We start from the raw sequence: 19,284 nt of genomic DNA on the forward strand, positions 1-19,284 counted from the left end.
TATTTACTGATCATCATTGCCTTCAGTACCTGTTCAAACAAAAAGATCTTAATTTGAGGCAGAGAAGATGGTTGGAATTGTTGAAAGATTATGATATCACCATTTTGTATCACCCCGGAAAGGCCAATGTGGTGGCCGATGCTTTGAGTAGAAAGGCTGTGAGTATGGTCAGTCTTGCATATATTCCGGTTTGTGAGAGGCCATTAGCTGCATATGTTCAGACTTTGGCTAACCAATTCGTGAGGTTAGATGTTTCAGAACCTAGTCGAGTTCTAGCTTGCACAGTCGCTCGGTCTTTTTTATATGAGCGCATCAGAGAGAGGCAATATGATGATCCTCGTTTACTTGTCCTTAAGGACACGGTGCGACACGATGATTCCAAACAGGTTGATGTGGGGGAAGATGGAGTTTTGCGAATGCAGGGTCGTATTTGTGTGCCTAATACGGATGGGCTTCGTGAATTAATTCTTGAAGAGGAACACAGTTCCAGGTATTCTATTCATCCAGGTATCGCCAAAATGTATCAAGATTTGCGACAACATTATTGGTGGAGGAGAATGAAAAAAGGATATAGTTGCATATGTATCTCGGTGTCTGAATTGTCAGCAAGTTAAGTACGAGCATCAGAGACCTGGTAGGTTGCTTCAGAAGTTAGAAATTCCTGAATGGAAATGGGAGCGTATCACTATAGATTTTGTTGTTGGACTCCCACGGACTCGGAGAAAATTTGATGCAGTTTGGGGTCATTGTGGATAGGTTGACCAAGTCAGCACATTTCATTCCAGTGGCAGCTACCTATTCTTCAGAAAGCTTAGCTGAAATTTACATTCGTGAGATTGTCCGCCTTCACGGGATGCCCGTGTCTATTATTTTAGATCGAGGTACGCAGTTTACCTCGCACTTTTGGAGAACAGTACAGCGTGAGTTGGGTATGCGGGTTGGGTTGACCACAGCATTCCATCCTCAGACGGATGGGCAGTCCGAGGCGTACTATTCAGATCTTGGAGTATATGCTTCGCGCCTGTGTTATTGACTTTCGAGGTTCTTGGGATCAGTTCTTGCCGTTAGTGGAGTTTGCATACAATAACAACTACCAGTCAAGCATTCGGATGGCTCCATATGAGGCATTATACGGAAAGCGATATCGTTCGCCAGTTGGCTAGTTTGAACGGGGAGAGGCTCGATTATTGGGTACCGATTTGGTACAAGATGCCTTGGATGAGGTCAAGATTATTCAGGATCGACTTCGCACAACTCAGTCTAGGCAAAAGAGTTATGCCGACCGTAAAGTTCGTGATATTGCATTCATAGTTGGAGAAAGAATATTGCTTCGGGTATCGCCCATGAAGGGTGTTATGAGATTTGGGAAGAAGGTCAAGTTGAGCCCTAGGTATATCGGGCCATTTGAGATCCTCGAGAGAGTAGGGGAGGTAGCTTATAGACTTGCGTTGCCTCCAGGGTTATTCTCAGTTCATCCGGTATTCCATGTGTCTATGCTCAGGAAATATCATGGTGACCCATCCCACGTGTTAGATTTCAGCTCTGTCCAGTTGGATAAGGATTTGACTTATGAGGAGGAGCCAGTGGCAATTCTAGCCCAGCAAGTTCGCCAGTTGAGATCAAAGAGTTACCCTTCAGTTCGAGAGCAGTGGAGAGGTCAGCCTATTGAGGCAGCTACTTGGGAGTCCGAGTCCGATATGCAGAGTAGATATCCCCACCTTTTCACCAGCCCAGGTACTTTTCTATGTCCGTTCGAGGACGAACGGTTGTTTTAGAGGTGGAGAATGTGATGACCCAAAAGGTTATCTTATGTTTTAGAACTCGAATCTGCACTCTTCAGCGTTAAAAATCTCATTTTTTACCCTCCTCAATTTGCGTGCGTATTTCGGGCAGGTTTCCGGAAAGCTTTTATGTTGAAAACTAATAAAAATAAGAATTTATGCCTTAAAAGTTGATTTTAGTTGACTTCGGTCAATATTTTTGGTAAACGGCCCTGGATCCCTATTTTGACGGTCCCGGTGGGTCCGTATTGAATTATGGGACCTGTACGTATGTCCGGAATCGAATTCGGAGGTCCCTAGCTCAAGTTATAAATTTTTGATGAAAATTAAAAGTCTAAAAATTAATTATTTTTAAGAATTGATTGATGTTTGGCATTGTTAGTGTCGGGTCCGTATTCTAGTTCCGGAGTCCGGTACATGTTCATTATGATATTTAAGACTTGTCTGTGAAATTTGGTGAGAAACGGAGTTGATTTGACGTGATTCGTATGTCTAGTTGAGAAAATATAAATTTTAAAGTGTTCTTGAGAATTTCATTTGATTTGGTGCTAAATTCGTAGTTCTAGGTGTTATTTTGGTGATTTGATCGCGCGAGCAAGTTCGTATGCTGGTTTTAGACTTGTGTGCATGTTTGGTTTGGAGCGCCGAGGGCTCGGGTGAGTTTCGGATAGACCACGGGATGTTTTGGAATTTGGAAATCTGGTATTTTGCTGCAGCAGTTATTTTGGCATGTCCTTCTTCGCATTCGCAAAGGTACTCTCGCGAACGTGAAGAGTAAACTGGGCAGCTGAAGATTTCTTCTTCGCGAACGCGAAGGCTTGGTCGCGAGCGTAAAGCGATGGGGGCGTTACCCTTCGCGAACCCGACAAGCCCATCACGAACGCGTAGTGTTAGGCATTGGGAAGGGGATTCAGCCGTTCCTTTATCGCGAACGCGAGCAATGCCTCGCGAACGCGAAGGCCGGGGGAGTAACCATCGCGAACGCGAGCTGGGTCTCGCGAACGCGTAGGCTTTACAGCCAGTACCCTTCGCGAACGCAACAATGCTCTCGTGAACGCGATGAACACGGTCGCCCAGCACTTAACAGAATCCAAAAACGGAATTTTAGCCAATAATTCATTTTCTCAAAAAAGAAAAAAAACGTTGAGAGGCGATTTTTCAAGAGCTATTTCTTCCCCAAATTGTTGGTAAGTGATTCTAAATTATTTTCTTTCAATTACCCATTACATTTCTTGAATTTTCAACCTAAAATCTAGAGTTTTCATGGTAGAATTAGGGGTTAGGGTAGAAACTAGGGATTTCGGAAATTTGGGGATTTAGACCTCAATTTGAGGTCGGATTCCAAAATCAATTATATATTCGGGCTTGGGGATGAATGGGTAAAAAGATTTTGGTCTGAACCTCGGGTTTTGACCAAGCGGGCCCGGGGTCGATTTTTCGACTTTTTGGAGGAAAAATTTGGGAAATTTAATTTATGAAATATAATTGATTCCTTTAGCAATATTTGATATTATTTAGTCATTTTTGAATAGATACGAGTGGTTTGGAGGTTAATTCCAAAGAAAAAAGCTGTGATTAAGAATTAAGTGGCCTTCGGAGCAAGGTAAGTGTCGTGTCTAACTTTGGCTTGAGGGAATAGGTGTTATGTGTTCATTTGCTACGTGTTTGGTTGTTAAATATGATGTATAGGTGAGGTGACGAGCATCTATGCGTTGTGGTCGAGTCATAGCATGCGAGTGAAATTCCATTCTTGCAAATTTGTAGTCATAAATCTTGTTATCTATACTTATTATTGTTATTGAAATATTGGGAGACTTGTATCCGGTTCTACCAAGGTTGATAAAATTGTGAATATTGATTCAAGGTTGAGATGTTAAATTGTGAAAGTAATCATTGATGAAATATTGATTTCTTTGTGAAACTTCTCTCTATCCGTTGTTATTGATTCTGTGAATTGTGAGGAAGAGTATAAAGCACGAAGGGTGATGCCGTGCATGATTTATTTATATTATGAGAAAGAGTGTAAAGCACGAAGGGTGATGCCGTGAGTGATTTATTTATATGGTGAGGAAGAGTGTAAAGTACGAAGGGTGATGTCGTGCATGAAGTATTTATATTGTGAGGAAGAGAGTAAAAGCCCGAAGGGTGATGGTGTGCCGTTCTATTTATTTATTTGGGTGAGGTTGAGAGTAAAAGCACGAAGGGTGATGCCGTGCTGTTCTATTTATTTATTTGGTGAGGTTGAGAGTAAAAGTACGAAGGGTGATGCCATGCAGTTTTCCTTGTTGTTTTAATTGCTCAATTCGTTTAAGGATTTTCGGTTTAATATTGTCTTTTCATTATTCTTACTCTTTATGTTGTATTCCCCTACTGTATGTTCCCTTCCCATTATTTATGTGTTATTTCTTTATTTTCTGTTGTTGTCACTAGCATGATTATACTGTTCGGGCTATATGTGGGTGTCTTGTCCTAGCTTCGTCACTACTTCGCCGAGGTTAGGCTCGACACTTACCAGTACATGGGGTAGGTTGTACTGATGTTACACTCTGCACTTTCTATGCAAACTTTGATACCGGCTCAGGTTGATCGAGATTTTACTATTGGTCCGCTGTCCGGAGACTCAAGGTAGATCTGTCGGCGTTCACAGACCTTGAAGTCCCCGTCTACCTTTTACGTCACTGTTATTTTCTTTCATTCAGACAGTTATATTTCTTCCAGACTATTACTTGTAGTAAATTCTAGAATGATCTTGAATTGTGATTCTAGATCTGCGTGATAGTAATTAATACAGTTTTATAAAATTTCGCACCTCTTATATTTCATCTTAGTTAATTATTGTTATTTACTGAATGGAAATAAGGAATTGGTTTAACGTTTTTTAACGTTGGCTTGCCTAGCAAGTGAAATGTTAGGCGCCATCACGGTCCCCGTCGGTAGAAAATTTTCGGTCGTGACAACATTTGTCAAGACTTTTTTTATGGATATTGAACATTATTAAAATTCTAAACTTAACAATCTCCCCCTTTTTGATGATGACAATAAGCTAAAAAGAGATTGACTAATTTATGGATACTTCCCTTTCCTTTTCAAGTGTGCTTCCCCTGTTTTTAAGCTGGTTGTTGATTTGAATTTGCACTTTTGAACTTGTAGCTGTTTTGAACCTGTAGCTCACTTGTAAAACACCTACAACTCCCCTACATCTTACCTGTAACACACTTGCGACTCTTGTTTCTTTCTTCTCCCCCTTTAACATCAATCAAAAAAAAAGCAAGAGAAACTCCCGGCAGACGCATCATGCAGTAATAGTACGAACTAAGCAGGTATAAAATTTGTAAAGCTAAGAAGTTATAGTGAGCATAGTTGACTAATGCTTACTCCAGATACAACCAAAAAGAAAAAGTCCTAAACTATCACGCAAAGCAAAAAGGATTGTCTTAAGCATCCTAAACATTCAGTGCCTTCCAAGAAAATATTTCAAGATGTTAATCATTTTAGTGCATGAGCTTTCATAAGAGGCATCAATGTCCTTGGTAAGGTTAATAATTCCTTGATACCTACAATGTTGTACTGCATCAGCATCAGTTGGTCTGAAGAAGAGGATTTGTTGGCTTCAGATTTTAGTCCCACACTGCTCTGAGTAGGGATGACCTCTAATGCATTGTCCTTTTTAAGCCAAGTTCCCTCAATTAAGGTATACCACATCATGGCAAAGACAGTCTTGTCATAGTTACTGGAGATAATCTTTAGAACATAGAGAGATAGGTCCACTTTCATGACTTTCAGGATGTGAGAAACTAGTAAACTATAAGGCAGGCTGCTCGCAGAAGAGGAAACGTCCCTGATACTTTCAAGCATGTATTGACATACTCAGGCAAACCAGTTTATAGCTATACCATTTACCAAACAATAGAGAACAAATATATCTCTGAGAGACAAAGTACTCAGAGAACCAGTACGGGGTAGCAAAGTGGTTGCAATAATATGGGCTAGAACATGATGTTCAAACTTCAAGTTCTTAGGACCTATAAAGGGGATTTTCAGACAGAACAATTTTGGCCTCATCAAAAGATACTTCAAAATTTTCTAGCCAGGATTGTTGCACAAGGAAATTGCATTCAACAAACTTAAACTGATAAGAATCGAGGATGATGCGAGTTCCTAAGACCATGGTTTCTAGATTGTCTTTATCATTCACAAAAAGGTTTGCATAAAACAGGCGCACATGCTCTTCATAGACAATATTACCAACAATATCAAATAGAGAGATAAGTTGGCAATCCATTGAGTACAAAGCATAAAAGATTGCATCAAAGACTTAATTAAAGTGCATCTAAAGTAATAATCTAGATAGACTAGTTACTTCCCTGAAATGTTCCGTTTATATCGAGCTTATTCTTCCATGGCAGGTAAAGGCTCCTCCTTATTTTAAGGGTTCCATAGTCATGCTCCCCCTGCCTTCATGCATATTGTCTATAAACTTTGCAAGTAAAGTTTTGTACCAATATATCTTTCTCCCCCTTTTGCCATCATCAAAAGGGTGGAAACATCTTGCAGAAATTATGTAAGAAAGTATTCACAATTACATAATTTAGTCGAAAGCTTAGTATAATCATTTGAATGAAGCTTAGCAAAAATTAAAAAGAAACTCACGGGACAGTTGATTTTTTCAGAACATCATTTAGAATATAATAAGTTGTAATCGCACATAGTCACTTGAAAATCACTAGATGATTTAAAACGATTAAGAAATTTTTTATAACCTCAAATGTTAAACTTTCAAAATTTTGAACAAAAGCTTAAGACCCTTATAAAGACTACAACGTATTAATGCATATAGAAGTCAAGAAATGGTCATGTATTCATATTACATGAAAGTCAATTTATTTTTACTAGTGTAGAATAGATCTTCGTGAAACTACTATTTGACTATCTCCTTTAATCAACTATCCTTCACACATGATTAAGGGAACCATATTCTAAAGAATTCATCACTCAACAAGAAGTTATATAATCTTGTTTATCTAATCTTAGAACCATTTTAAGCATAAAATAAGTCATTAGTAACAAGTGATCCATCTCTGACTTTCAGGTCAACTTTTCTTTTCTCAATGTGAAAAAATATCTGCACGCTGCAATAGCTTCACATGGAAAAATATTCACTCTTGGCTAGATGAGAGCTGAACCTTACACTTATCTTTTTCATGATATGAGAGTATTAAAAATTTCCAATCCAATATTTATATTTCAATCCACTTTGTTGCATGCAAGGTTTACATCTGAGAATATCCTACTAGATCAAGTCAATTAGTTCTTGCATACAATAAGCCACAATTTAGAAGTCAACCAAAAATCTTTTGTGGCACTACACCGATATTCTATAGGATTGATTATACCAAAATATCTGTTTAAAAAATGCAATAGAGAGTCGGTCATACCTTGATACTTTATTCGATTGGTGGACTTACAAATTTTTTCTTTGCTTCACATTATTTGGAATGTGAAGATGAAGGTTAATTCTCCATCATGCTCATTTTCAAACCGATCATCTTCGAGAGGCTTAAAACTTGTCATTCTTTTAGTTAGTATTAGATAAATATGCTCTTAAATGCATAGTTGGAGAGAAAAATAATTGTCAAATGATAATCATGAAATTCTTTTAAATGATAACGAGCCTTGGTCACAAAAATATAATCCAAAAACTTTTAACTCTTGAGAAAGACGAGAGAGCAAGGTTATGTTATTTTCAAACCATTTAAAAAATATTTCAACATCCATATAGAGATAATGTACAAACTTGTAATGTGCACAAAAAAATAACATTCTAACAAAACTCCTCATGAAGAAACAAACCTTCTTGTTGTAAAACCTTGGGCTACAATATATATGGAAATAAATAAAAGTAATTATAGAAAACATTAAACACGGTTATGAGGGAATTGTACAATTACCAATTTTGTTCTGAAGGAAACAAAAATTTTCTTCAAGCAAAGGTTTTGTAAAAGTATCCGCTAACTGATTTTCAGTATTAACAAATTCTAACAATATCTCCTTTAGCAACATGATCACGTATAGAATGATGCTTGATCTCAATATACTTAGCCCTAGAATGATGTATAGAGTTTTTTTTTTGACAAATAAATTGCACTAGTATTGTCACACATAATAGGAACAGAATTAAGACATAAAAATCATAATCTGACAGTTGATGCATGATCCAAAGTACTTGTGTGCAGTAGTTGCCTACTGCCAAATATTTAGCCTCTGTGGTGGATAAGGCCACACGACTTTGTTTCTTGTTGTGCCAGGATATAAGGGATTTTTCAAGTAATTGGCACGTTCCACTTGTATTTTTTCTATCAAGTTTATATCCTACAAAAACTGCATCTCGATACATTATTTCATCAACACTCTTACCGTTTTTGTCTTCATCCAAAGTAGTCGATGGACTCATAGGTGTTTCTATGACCAATATAATCAAGCTTTCTTGTTAGATATCCATGATTGCGGCTCATTTGCTTGATAATAGATTTTTATATTTTTTATTCTTTCAGTTTTGTTCAGTAGATCTCGCATAGCTAGAATCCATCATTCATCGCTTAATGCTTCTTCATATCTGTCTAATTCGACTAGCATGGATGTGTCGTTATCTTGTTTATTGCTAGCCATCCACTGAAAGTAATCCATCCTTATTCACAATTTTCTTAGAAAAGTATTAGTGTAAAAATATCGCTCATGTTGAGATTTTCTCTACAATTAATATTCTGAATTTCATAAAATCGAAAATAGTAATGAATAAAGAATATACCAAGAGTCCTATCAAGACAGTTACAACCAAAGAGAACAAGATAACTAAAAATTAATTTCTCTTCCTTCCCATAGCTCAAATGGAATTTCATTCAAGATAAGATCCAAAAAATAATATTAAGGCACATATAAGCCAATGATAGCAATTTATACAAAAATGATGCTTTCTTTTCAATTTTGTATTCAATTAAGGCGCCAAACTAAATATGTGAGAAATCATGTATGACGCAAAAAAATGTTGAACAAATACTATAACTCACATCTATGATCAAATGCATCATTTTCTTATTAAGTAATATAACCTAAGCAAAAAATCAATGGAAACATACACATGTACCTTCTAAACTTTTGAGTTATAGGAATGGCAAAATATCTTCACATGTACATAAGTTATTTGCCTTAAGGTTAAACAACGTTCTTGAATTTGAAAGAAGTAATGATACTCTTACTAAGAGAATGAATATCAAAAGTAAACCTCCTTTTTAAAAAAATTAAGCACATGACGACATAAAAAATGTATGTATGCTTGTTTATCCTAATGTTAATACAAATGGCATGGTTCATGCAAGACATACATTCGTACTATTTAAAATCTCTAAGTCAAGGATAAAAATAACACCAAATAGAACTATAGAATAATGCAGCTAGTTGACTCAAGCAATATATACTTATCATATTGCACCAAAAAAAATAACTAGATACGCATCACTTTATAATTCATCAAAAAAAACTTGGATAAACTTTAATGATACCAGTCACTCAAGTTTTACCAGCACGTGTAATGGTTCCTTCATCCTTTACAGAGTATGTATAAACTTTGAAGCATCTTTAAGCATGTTCCTGGACCACCCGTTATGCAAATATCATTTATTCCTTTTTATGGCTGGACTCAGAATTCTTGCAAAATAAATTAATTTATTTTCGGTACCCAATCTTTTTGGGTCCTTGAGGATTAGTAGTTGGTGTAATTGGAGATGCATATATCTGTTTATCTCTCCAAACATATTTTGATCTACCATAATTTTTTGCATAATTGCATGCAAATACTCTATGTCCAAAATTACCACAGTAATGGCATGTAGTATGAGAAGAAAAATGTTTACTTGCAGCTGCCTTGTTAGTTGACTTGGAACTTCCCTCAGTCAATTTGTTTAAGGTAGGACGTTTACTAGTAGACCCCTTTTTAGTCGACCGATAGCTGTTAAGCCAAGGAGATGACTTTGATCTAACAAAGTAGTGGCTGGGGGATTTGTGCAAGCTGCTTATTTGTTTGCGAAGCTCAAAATTTTCTTCTTGAAGTAAGTTATTCTCCAACTGATATTCTTTAAGCTGAATATCCCCGTTTTTCTTTTTATTTCTCAACTTGTTATATTTTTCAAGTTGGATCTCCCAATCTTTCTTCTCATGTATCAACTTGTTATATTCTTCAAGTTGAATATCCCAATTTCTTTTCTCTTTCCTCAACTTATTATATTCCTTAAGCACTTTCTCAAGGTCGTTGAGAACCAATTCAATATTTTTCTGCAATTCGTCATATTTATCGCAATGTAATAGAAGTAGGCCATACCTTGTCAATTTCTCCCATTGCCATGAAACATAGGTTCTCCATTCTTTCGGGATCGTTTTCTTCCTCAGATTTATCCTTGTCACTCCAAGTTGAGATTCCACGATTCTTCTTTTTGAAGTTAGGACACTTTAATTTTATATGTCCAGACTTACTACATTAGTAGCAGCATACATTCTCTTTTTGTTGAACCTTATTCTTGTGGCTCTTGTGATGATTCTGGATGGACTAAGAATTTTTATTCTGCTTCTTTCTATTCTTCTTTTTTCTTGTCCTGGGTATCACTGTCAAGTCTTCTCGATCTTCACCATTTTCAGATTCTTCAAGAATTGACTTGGATTCGATTTCCTTAACTTTGTTGGTGTCTCCATGGATATTTTCCAATATGTACCATATATCTTTAGCAGTCTCACAAGTGGATATATTCTCATATTCTTCTTCACTAATTGCACAATAGAGCATGCTGATTGCTCTAGCATTTATTTGGATAATATCCAACTGCTCTCTTGTGTAGTCAAATATGGATGCCCCTTTTTCAAGCTTCCTTCCATCACTGTTGTTCGGAATAGGTCTAGGTCCATTCTGAATAACTACCCAGGCTAGATAATCTATTGATTGAACATAAACCTTCATTCTTTCTTTCCAATGGCTATAGTATTGACTATTGAAGTACGACGGCCTTCTTGTTGAGTATCCCTCTTGAAGTAAGGTTCCAGTAATTTAATGACATGCCATAGATCTTTTCTCACTTGTTGTTAAGCAAAAAAATAAAGATGTGAGACCTGCTCTGATACCAATTGAAAGTACAAGAGGGGCTAGGGGTGAATTGTAGCATGTTAAAAATTTTTAGTCGACTATGGTATGCTCTTAGTCGACCGATACGGAGACAGACTGCACAATATTGTTAGTACTTTGATTCAATTAAATATTAATCTCAACAAACAGTAATTGCTTATAATAACATATGAAACCAGTAAGGTAAATGACACCAGGAATTTTATATTGGTTCAGAACCAATGTGGTATCCTACTCCAATCTCCTTGGGTTGAAAGGATGTTATATCTTGATCTCTTTGTAATATGAGTTATATACAGCTTGTGTGATTTTCAACGTTCACTACCAACGTTTACAAGGTTGGTTTTCACTCGCTCACCAACAACGAACAAGGGTTGGTTTTAACACGCTCACCAACAACGACTCTTTGATTTTCACTCGCTCACCAAAGTAATGAATAATGACACAACCTCTAAAGACACACTACCTCTCCAATATTTTTCAGTCTCTCTTCACTCTTTTGTATATACAGTAAATCTACTAAAAGTAAATCTCAATGCTTGCTAAGAATATAATAAAAAACTTGTAATTGGATAGACAATTGTATAAAAGGCTGCGTAAATCAATCCTTGAGTTTGCCAGTATTCTTATAGCCGGGTATTGTTGTATTTTGATCCTTCATGAGAGATGAGCTGGATTCACTTTAATTCCTTGCTTTCCATACCCGAAATTCAAGGAGTGCTCCATGCTTTATCAAAGAATCCAAGGAGTGTTCCATGCTTTATTAAAGAAAGGGACAACACTCAAATTGTCTCTCGCTCAAATTGTCTCCCACTCAAATTGGCATGCTCCATGTTTTGTTAAAGAAAGGGAGAGCACTCAAATTGTCTCATATTATATTACTTCACTTTGTTTCTGCATTTCTTTGAGTTACTGCAATTAACAAGACAAAGTGAGTGAACTTGATTTGCCTTATTTTTATCATTGAACCTTAAGAGTAACATAACTTTCATTCCGGATATCTTATTTCTTCATAGTCAATTCCATGAAATATTCGGTCACAAATATTCTTGCTCTTATGAGTTGCTCCTTCCTTTTATAAAATCTGCATACACTTGTATAACATTAGTCAATACTTCTTTATGGATATTAAACATTATTAAAATTCTAAACTTAACAGCTTATTTGTTCAACTACTCTATCAAAATAATTGGGAATTTCACCCAAATCAGTGTATGTTTGGAGTTGTTCCCCATTCCAGTTAGAGTTGAATTCAATTCCGATACAGATTCCTTTAGCCCCTTTGAGCATATTTGCTGATGTTATTGATTTAGGAGCTATGGGTGTAGTGACAGTTCAGGATGTGATGATCTACCTTACAAACATGCCAGTTCTTGAAATATTTGGTGGGTGTAATGTATTTTTTTTCTACGACATTTCTTGCTCTTCCCCATTCTGCTTTGTTCATGTGTTGCCTCTGGGTTTAATAAGTGTAATGAATCACCAATTGTTTGCTAGATCTTAATTTCTTTTTCTTTGGCAGCTTTGCTTTCAGTTAGCCTACTATGTGCTTGTGAAATTGCCTTATGAAAACTTTAGTTCTCAGACAAAGAGGGAGGGTGAGATGAGAATCAAGGTATTGAGGATGAAAAGATTGTTAGCTTCCATGGTGATGAAACCAATTTGGTTCTTAATGATCTACAGAAACTTTTTTACTAGACATCTTTTTCTACATAATGATATAATTTTGAAGTGTTTTAGTAATTGGATACTGGTGAGTGGGGATGGCAGTAATGAAGAAATAAAGGTTAGCAATTAGTTTCCTGATTGTTGTTAGTTGAGGCATAAACTATTGCTAAAAGTAAGAGACATGCAGGAAGTGATAAATAGCAAATTAGGTTCTCAGATGTTAGGATGCAGAAGAGGAGAACCTTGAAATGTTGGACATGAAAGTGCTTTGAGCTTCATTTTATTTATGTTTTTTGTTCTACTTTTTCCTGACCATTTACCTTTATTTCCTTGTTCGATTTGTCAGCTTCTTCTTTAACTGTCTTCGCTATTTTTTGCGCAATTATTGGGTCATTTCGCAAGTTTCTGCAGTTCGTTTGTGTTAGAATTTCTTTCTCTTTCAGTTTGTTTATTTCTAAAAGAGCCTTCATTTATATGGGGTTCCACTTTGATTTGTATTTCGAATTTTGACAACAAAGGGTAGTACTTCATGTTATTCCCGCCAAAATTGTTGTATTTGTAAATAATAATTCTGCAAAATAAAAGTTATCGTAATGAAACAGTAATTAATTCGAGCCCACTGAATTCACAGTTGCTTTGTTTGAAGTTAAAACAATGCAGAACAAAGGAGTAGAAACTCAGAAAATCGTATGGAAATGCTGAAAGGAAGGAGTGCAATGTATAGCCAAATCTATTGAGCGATTTCAGTCTTGTGTATTGTGTGTTGTGTGTCTTTTTTCAACAGCTGCTGCACATATATATATATATATATAGCAGCCAGTGTTGAAGAAAAACAATCGTCCACCCTCCATGGTAGAGCAAGCATTAGCTTGTTTGTGGAGCAAGCACATTCATGGTGGAAAGAGCATTAGGCGGCTGCCTTGTGGTCAATACACGGATTGAAAAATATCCGTTACAAATGCGGATAATCTTACGTTAATATTTACTATTAACAAATAAATTTGGTCCAAAAATTTAATCAATCAATCGATCATTTGACCAAATTCAAATCCAAATCCGAATCCGAAGCCGAAGCCGAAGCCGTAGCCGTAGCCGTAGCCGAAGCCGAGCCGAGCGAGCGACGACGACGACGGCGCGAGGCTTGCTTTCTTCTTAACTCTTTAAGAGCTACAAGAAGAGCAATTATATATATACCCACCAAAAATGTCTTCCACTTCCAATATGGGACAATGTCTCATTGTTAAGAGGGGGAAACTTAAAATTTTACTCAAAATTTCATTTTTCCTCCATTTCCCATTCACCCTCATTTTAAGACTATTTCATCTTAAAAACAAAAACCTCAACAATCCCCCACATGAATGGGAAATGGCTATATCACGGAAGTATACATGGAAAAACTGTGTGATTTACAAGCAAGGATTAATCGCATCTGGATAAGTAGGTTTTCCTTTGAACTTTCCGTAGTAAACTTATGTCGGATATACTCGGTCAATCGGTAGATTTGATATCTTTGAACCGTCGATCTTTGGTGTATACCTAGACAACCATAAGTCACACAATCAATCCTTAACCGTCTTTGGTTCTCATTGTTGTGTTCGTTTCAGCCATGAACACCGCCTGGTTTCATAAGTGCGTAGAGAACTGGCCTTACAAAGTTCTCCTTGAAGCGGCTAACACTTTACACTTACATAGGTGATTCCTAAACGTGTCATCCTGTAGATACACTATTTGATATACCCCGTATCAAATTTAGAAATCATTAAAAAGCCTTAACGCTTTATCCTTGGTACTGAACATTGTCTCATCACGAGAACGGACTAAAATTTTATTTGACAATGTTGAACCGTCATTAATGACTTTGTTTGATCTCCTTGAACCTAGATCTTGGGATCTCCAGTCTTCTAGGTAGAGTTACCGCCACAATGACTTGTTCTCGGCCATAGCCCCATTCCCCTTGATGATTTCTCAACTACCTCTCTAGTTAGGCCTTTTGTAAGTGGATCCGACACATTATCACTTGACTTTACATAGTCAATCGTGATAATTCCTCTAGAGAGTAATTGCCTAACGGTTTTATGTCTTCGTCGTATATGACGAGATTTACCGTTATACATAACGCTCCCAGCCCTTCCAATTGCCGCTTGACTATCACAATGTATGCATATTGGTGCCAACGGTTTGGGCCAAAATGGAATGTCTTCCAAGAAATTCCGGAGCCATTCAGCTTCTTCACCGGCTTTATCTAAGGCTATGAATTCAGCCTCCATTGTAGAGCGGGCAATACATGTTTGTTTGGACGACTTCCAAGATACCGCTCCTCCACCAATAGTGAATACATATCCACTTGTGGACTTAGAATCAGTTGAACCGGTGATCCAATTTGCATCACAGTATCCATCAATCACCGCAGGAAATTTACTGTAGTGCAAGTCAAAGTTTTGGGTATGTTCTAAATATCCCAAAACTCGTTTCATTGCCATCCAATGAGATTGGCCTGGATTGCTATATCGACTCAGTTTACTTATAGCAAAAGCTATATCTGGTCGTGTACAATTCATGATATACATTAAGCATCCCAACACACGAGCATAATCCAATTGTGATATGCTTTGGCCTTTATTCTTTGCTAATGCAAGATTCACGTCAATTAGAGTCTTTGCAACTTTAAAGCCCAAGTGCTTGAATTTTTCAAGTACTGTCTTAATATAATGAGATTGTGACAATGCCAGACCTTGAGGAGTCTTATGGATCTTAATTCTCAAAATTAAATCAGCAACTCCCAAGTCTTTCATATCAAACTTGCTTAGTAGCATTTATGTTGGCAATGTCATTACTCATTATCAGCATATCATCCACATATAGGCAAACAATGACTATGTGATTTGGAACATTTTTAATGTATACACATTTATCACATTCATTTATCTTAAAATCATTTGACAACATTGTTTGGTCAAATTTCGCATGCCATTGTTTGGGTGCTTGTTTTAGTCCGTAAAGAGACTTAACAAGTCTACATACCTTCTTTTCTTTACCTGGAACCACAAACCCTTCAGGTTGTTCCATGTAAATTTTTTCCTCCAACTCTCCATTTAAGAAGGCCGTCTTAACATCCATTTGATGAATTTCAAGACCATACACTGCAGCTAATGCTACTAACATCCGTATGGACGTAATTTTTGTAACTGGAGAGTATGTATCAAAGTAGTCTAGACCTTCTCATTGTCTATACCCTTTGACTACGAGCCTTTCCTTGAATTTATCAATAGTGCCATCATCTTTGATTTTTCTCTTAAAAATCCAGTTAGAACCCAACGGTTTATTTCCAGGAGGAAGATCAACCAATTCCCATGTATGGTTATTCAATATGGATTCTATTTCACTATTGACTGCCTCTTTCCAAAATAATGATTCCGAAGAAGTCATAGCTTCTTTAAATGTTTGAGGCTCATTCTCTAATAAGAAAGTCACAAAATCTGGTCCAAATGAAGTAGACGTTCTTTGACGTTTACTACGTCTTGGATCCTCCTGATTACATATACTTTCTTTTGTTTCTTCCTGAGGTCGTTTAGATCCTTCACCAAACGACTCACATTCCTTTTTATACGGATATATATTTTCAAAAAACTCAGCATTATCTGATTCTATAACCGTATTATTATGAATGTCGGAATTTTCTGATTTATGAACCAGAAATCGATATGCTTTACTATTTGTCGCATATCCTATGAAAACACAATCAACGGTTTTCGGTCCTATCTTTACCCTTTTGGGTTTAGGAACTTGCACTTTTGCCAAACACCCCCACACTTTAAAATAATTCAAGTTGGGCTTCCTTCCTTTCCATTTTTCATATGGAATGGATTGTGTTTTGCTATGGGGCACTCGATTTAATATTCGATTAGCCGTAAGAATGGCTTCCCCCCACAAGTTCTGTGGCAAACCAGAACTTATCAACAACGCATTCATCATCTCCTTTAATGTGCGATTCTTTCTTTCTGCAATCCCATTAGATTGGGGCGTGTAAGGGGCTGTTGTTTGATGAATAATTCCATATTCTAAATATATTTCTTCAAAAGGAGATTCATATTCACCACCCCTATCACTTCTTATCATTTTTAATTTCTTGTTAAGTTGCGTTTCAACTTCATTTTTGTATTGCCTGAATGCGTCTATTGCTTCATCTTTACTATTCAGTAAGTAAACATAGCAATATCGAGTACCATCGTCAATAAAAGTTATGAAATACTTCTTTCCACCGCGAGATGGTATTGACTTCATGTCAAAAATATCTGTGTGAATTAAGTCTAAAGGATTTGAATTCCTTTCAACTGACTTATAAGAATGTTTAACATACTTAGATTCCACACATATTTGACATTTTGATTTTTCGCGTTCAAACTTGGGCAGTACTTCCAAGTTAATCATTTTTCGCAAGGTTTTATAATTGACATGACCCAAACGTACATGCCATAAATCATTTGACTCAAGTAAGTAAGAAGAAGCTGAAATATTATTATTATTTTTCACAACCATTACATTTAGATTGAAAAGGCCCTCGGTGAGGTAACATTTTCCTACAAATATTTCATTCTTACTTATGACAACCTTGTTGGACATAAAAACGCACTTAAAACCGTGCTTAACAAGAAGTCCAGTAGAGACTAAATTCTTTCTCATTTCGGGAACATGAAGGACATTGTTCAAATTCATGACCTTGCTAGAAGTCATTTTCAGAAATATCTTCCCATATCCTTCAACTTTTGCTGTTGAAGCATTTCCCATATAAACTGTCTCTTCGGGTCCAGCAGGAGCATAAGTAGCAAAAGCTTCTCTAACTGCACAAACATGGCGAGTGACTCCTGAATCAAACCACCACAGTTTAGGATTTCCCACCAAGTTACATTCAGAAAGCATGGCACACAAGTTATCAACATCATCATGCTTTACTACCATGTTTGCTTGATCCCTTTACTTGTCTTTCTTCAGAGCATGACACTCCGTAAATTTGTGTCCGGTTTTCCCACAGTTGTAGCAGTTTCCACTGAACCGCTTCTTGCTTGGGTTGTATTTCGGACCAGAAGCCTTCTTCCTCTTTTTGTTATCTTCAACAATATTTGCTCCCATTATTGTTGAATTTCCACGGCCTCTCCTTTCAGCAGCTTTATTGTCCTCTTCGATTCTCAACCGAACAATGAGATCTTCAAGGGACATTTCCTTTCGTTTGTGTTTCAAATAATTTTTGAAGTCCTTCCACAACGGAGGCAACTTCTCAATCATTGCTGCTACTTGGAATGCTTCGTTGATGACAAGACCTTCAGCAAGTAGATCATGAATAATCACTTGCAATTCCTGGACTTGGGTAATAACAGACTTGCTATCTACCATTTTGTAGTCCAAAAATTTTGCGGCAACGAATTTCTTCATCCCGGCATCTTCAGTTTTATATTTCTTTTCAAGCGCATTCCACAATTCTTTTGACGTCTCCACGCTACTGTATACATTATACAGTTTATCATCCAGTCCGAATCACGAGAAAGCGTTCATTCTCTGGAGTTTTATTTAGCAGATCAGGAACATCTTCCTTGATGAACTTCTGTAGACATAACGTAGTTAAGTAGAAGAACATCTTCTGCTGCCAGCGCTTGAAATCAATCCCAGAAAATTTTTCGGATTTTTCTGTCGGTGCCAACGCCGGTGTTCGGCTTGTCGATGCGTTGGCAGTCACCATCGGAACAGCTTGATTTTTGCTTTCAGTCGTCATTTTTTCTGTTAAAAAAAATGACACAAACAAACGTTTAATACACGTTTTCAAACTGGAGTAAAAATCACGTAGATTTTAATCTCCAACAAAACGCCACGAAGGCTTTACTCTCCAAAACGGGAGTACACAAAACCACAAAGGTTTTAGTTTGCAGAATAATAAGAATAACACAAATACAGAAATAAATATTAAATTCTTTAAGATTGTTATTCCCGCCAAAATTATTGTATTTATAAATAATAATTCTGTAAAATAAAAGTTATCGTAATGAAACAGTAATTAATTCGAGCCCACTGAATTCACAGTGTTTCCTTAAGGAATTTAATCCCCTCCTAGTACCCAAGGTTATGGATTATTTCCTTCCAGGATAGAACGAATAACACACTGGTGTAGTGGTATTTCAAACTCCAGTATTTCAGCGATCACAAAGTTCGGTAGCAAATCACACTTACAGTTGTTTTGTTTGAAGTTAAAACAATGCAGAACGAAGGAGTAGAAACTCAAAAAATCGTATGGAAATGCTGAGAGGAAGGAGTGCAATGTATAGCCAAATCTGTTGAGCGATTTCAGTCTTGTCTATTGCGTGTTGCCTTGTGGTCAATACACGGATTGAAAAATATCCGTTACAAATGCGGATAATCTTACGTTAATATTTACTATTAACAAATAAATTTGGTCCAAAAAATTAATCAAATCCGTAGCCATAGCCGAAGCCGAAGCCGAGCGAGCGACGACGGCGCGAGGCTTGCTTTCTTCTTAACTCTTTAAGAGTTACAAGAAGAGCAATTATATATATACCCACCAAAAATCTTTTCCTCTTCCAATATGGGACAATGTCTCATTGTCAAGAGGGGGAAACTTAAAATTTTACTCAAAAATTTCATTTTCCCTCCATTTCCCATTCACCC

This window comes from Nicotiana tomentosiformis, chromosome 10 (genome assembly GCF_000390325.3).
Source record: "Nicotiana tomentosiformis chromosome 10, ASM39032v3, whole genome shotgun sequence".
NCBI classification, from domain to species: Eukaryota; Viridiplantae; Streptophyta; class Magnoliopsida; order Solanales; family Solanaceae; genus Nicotiana; species Nicotiana tomentosiformis.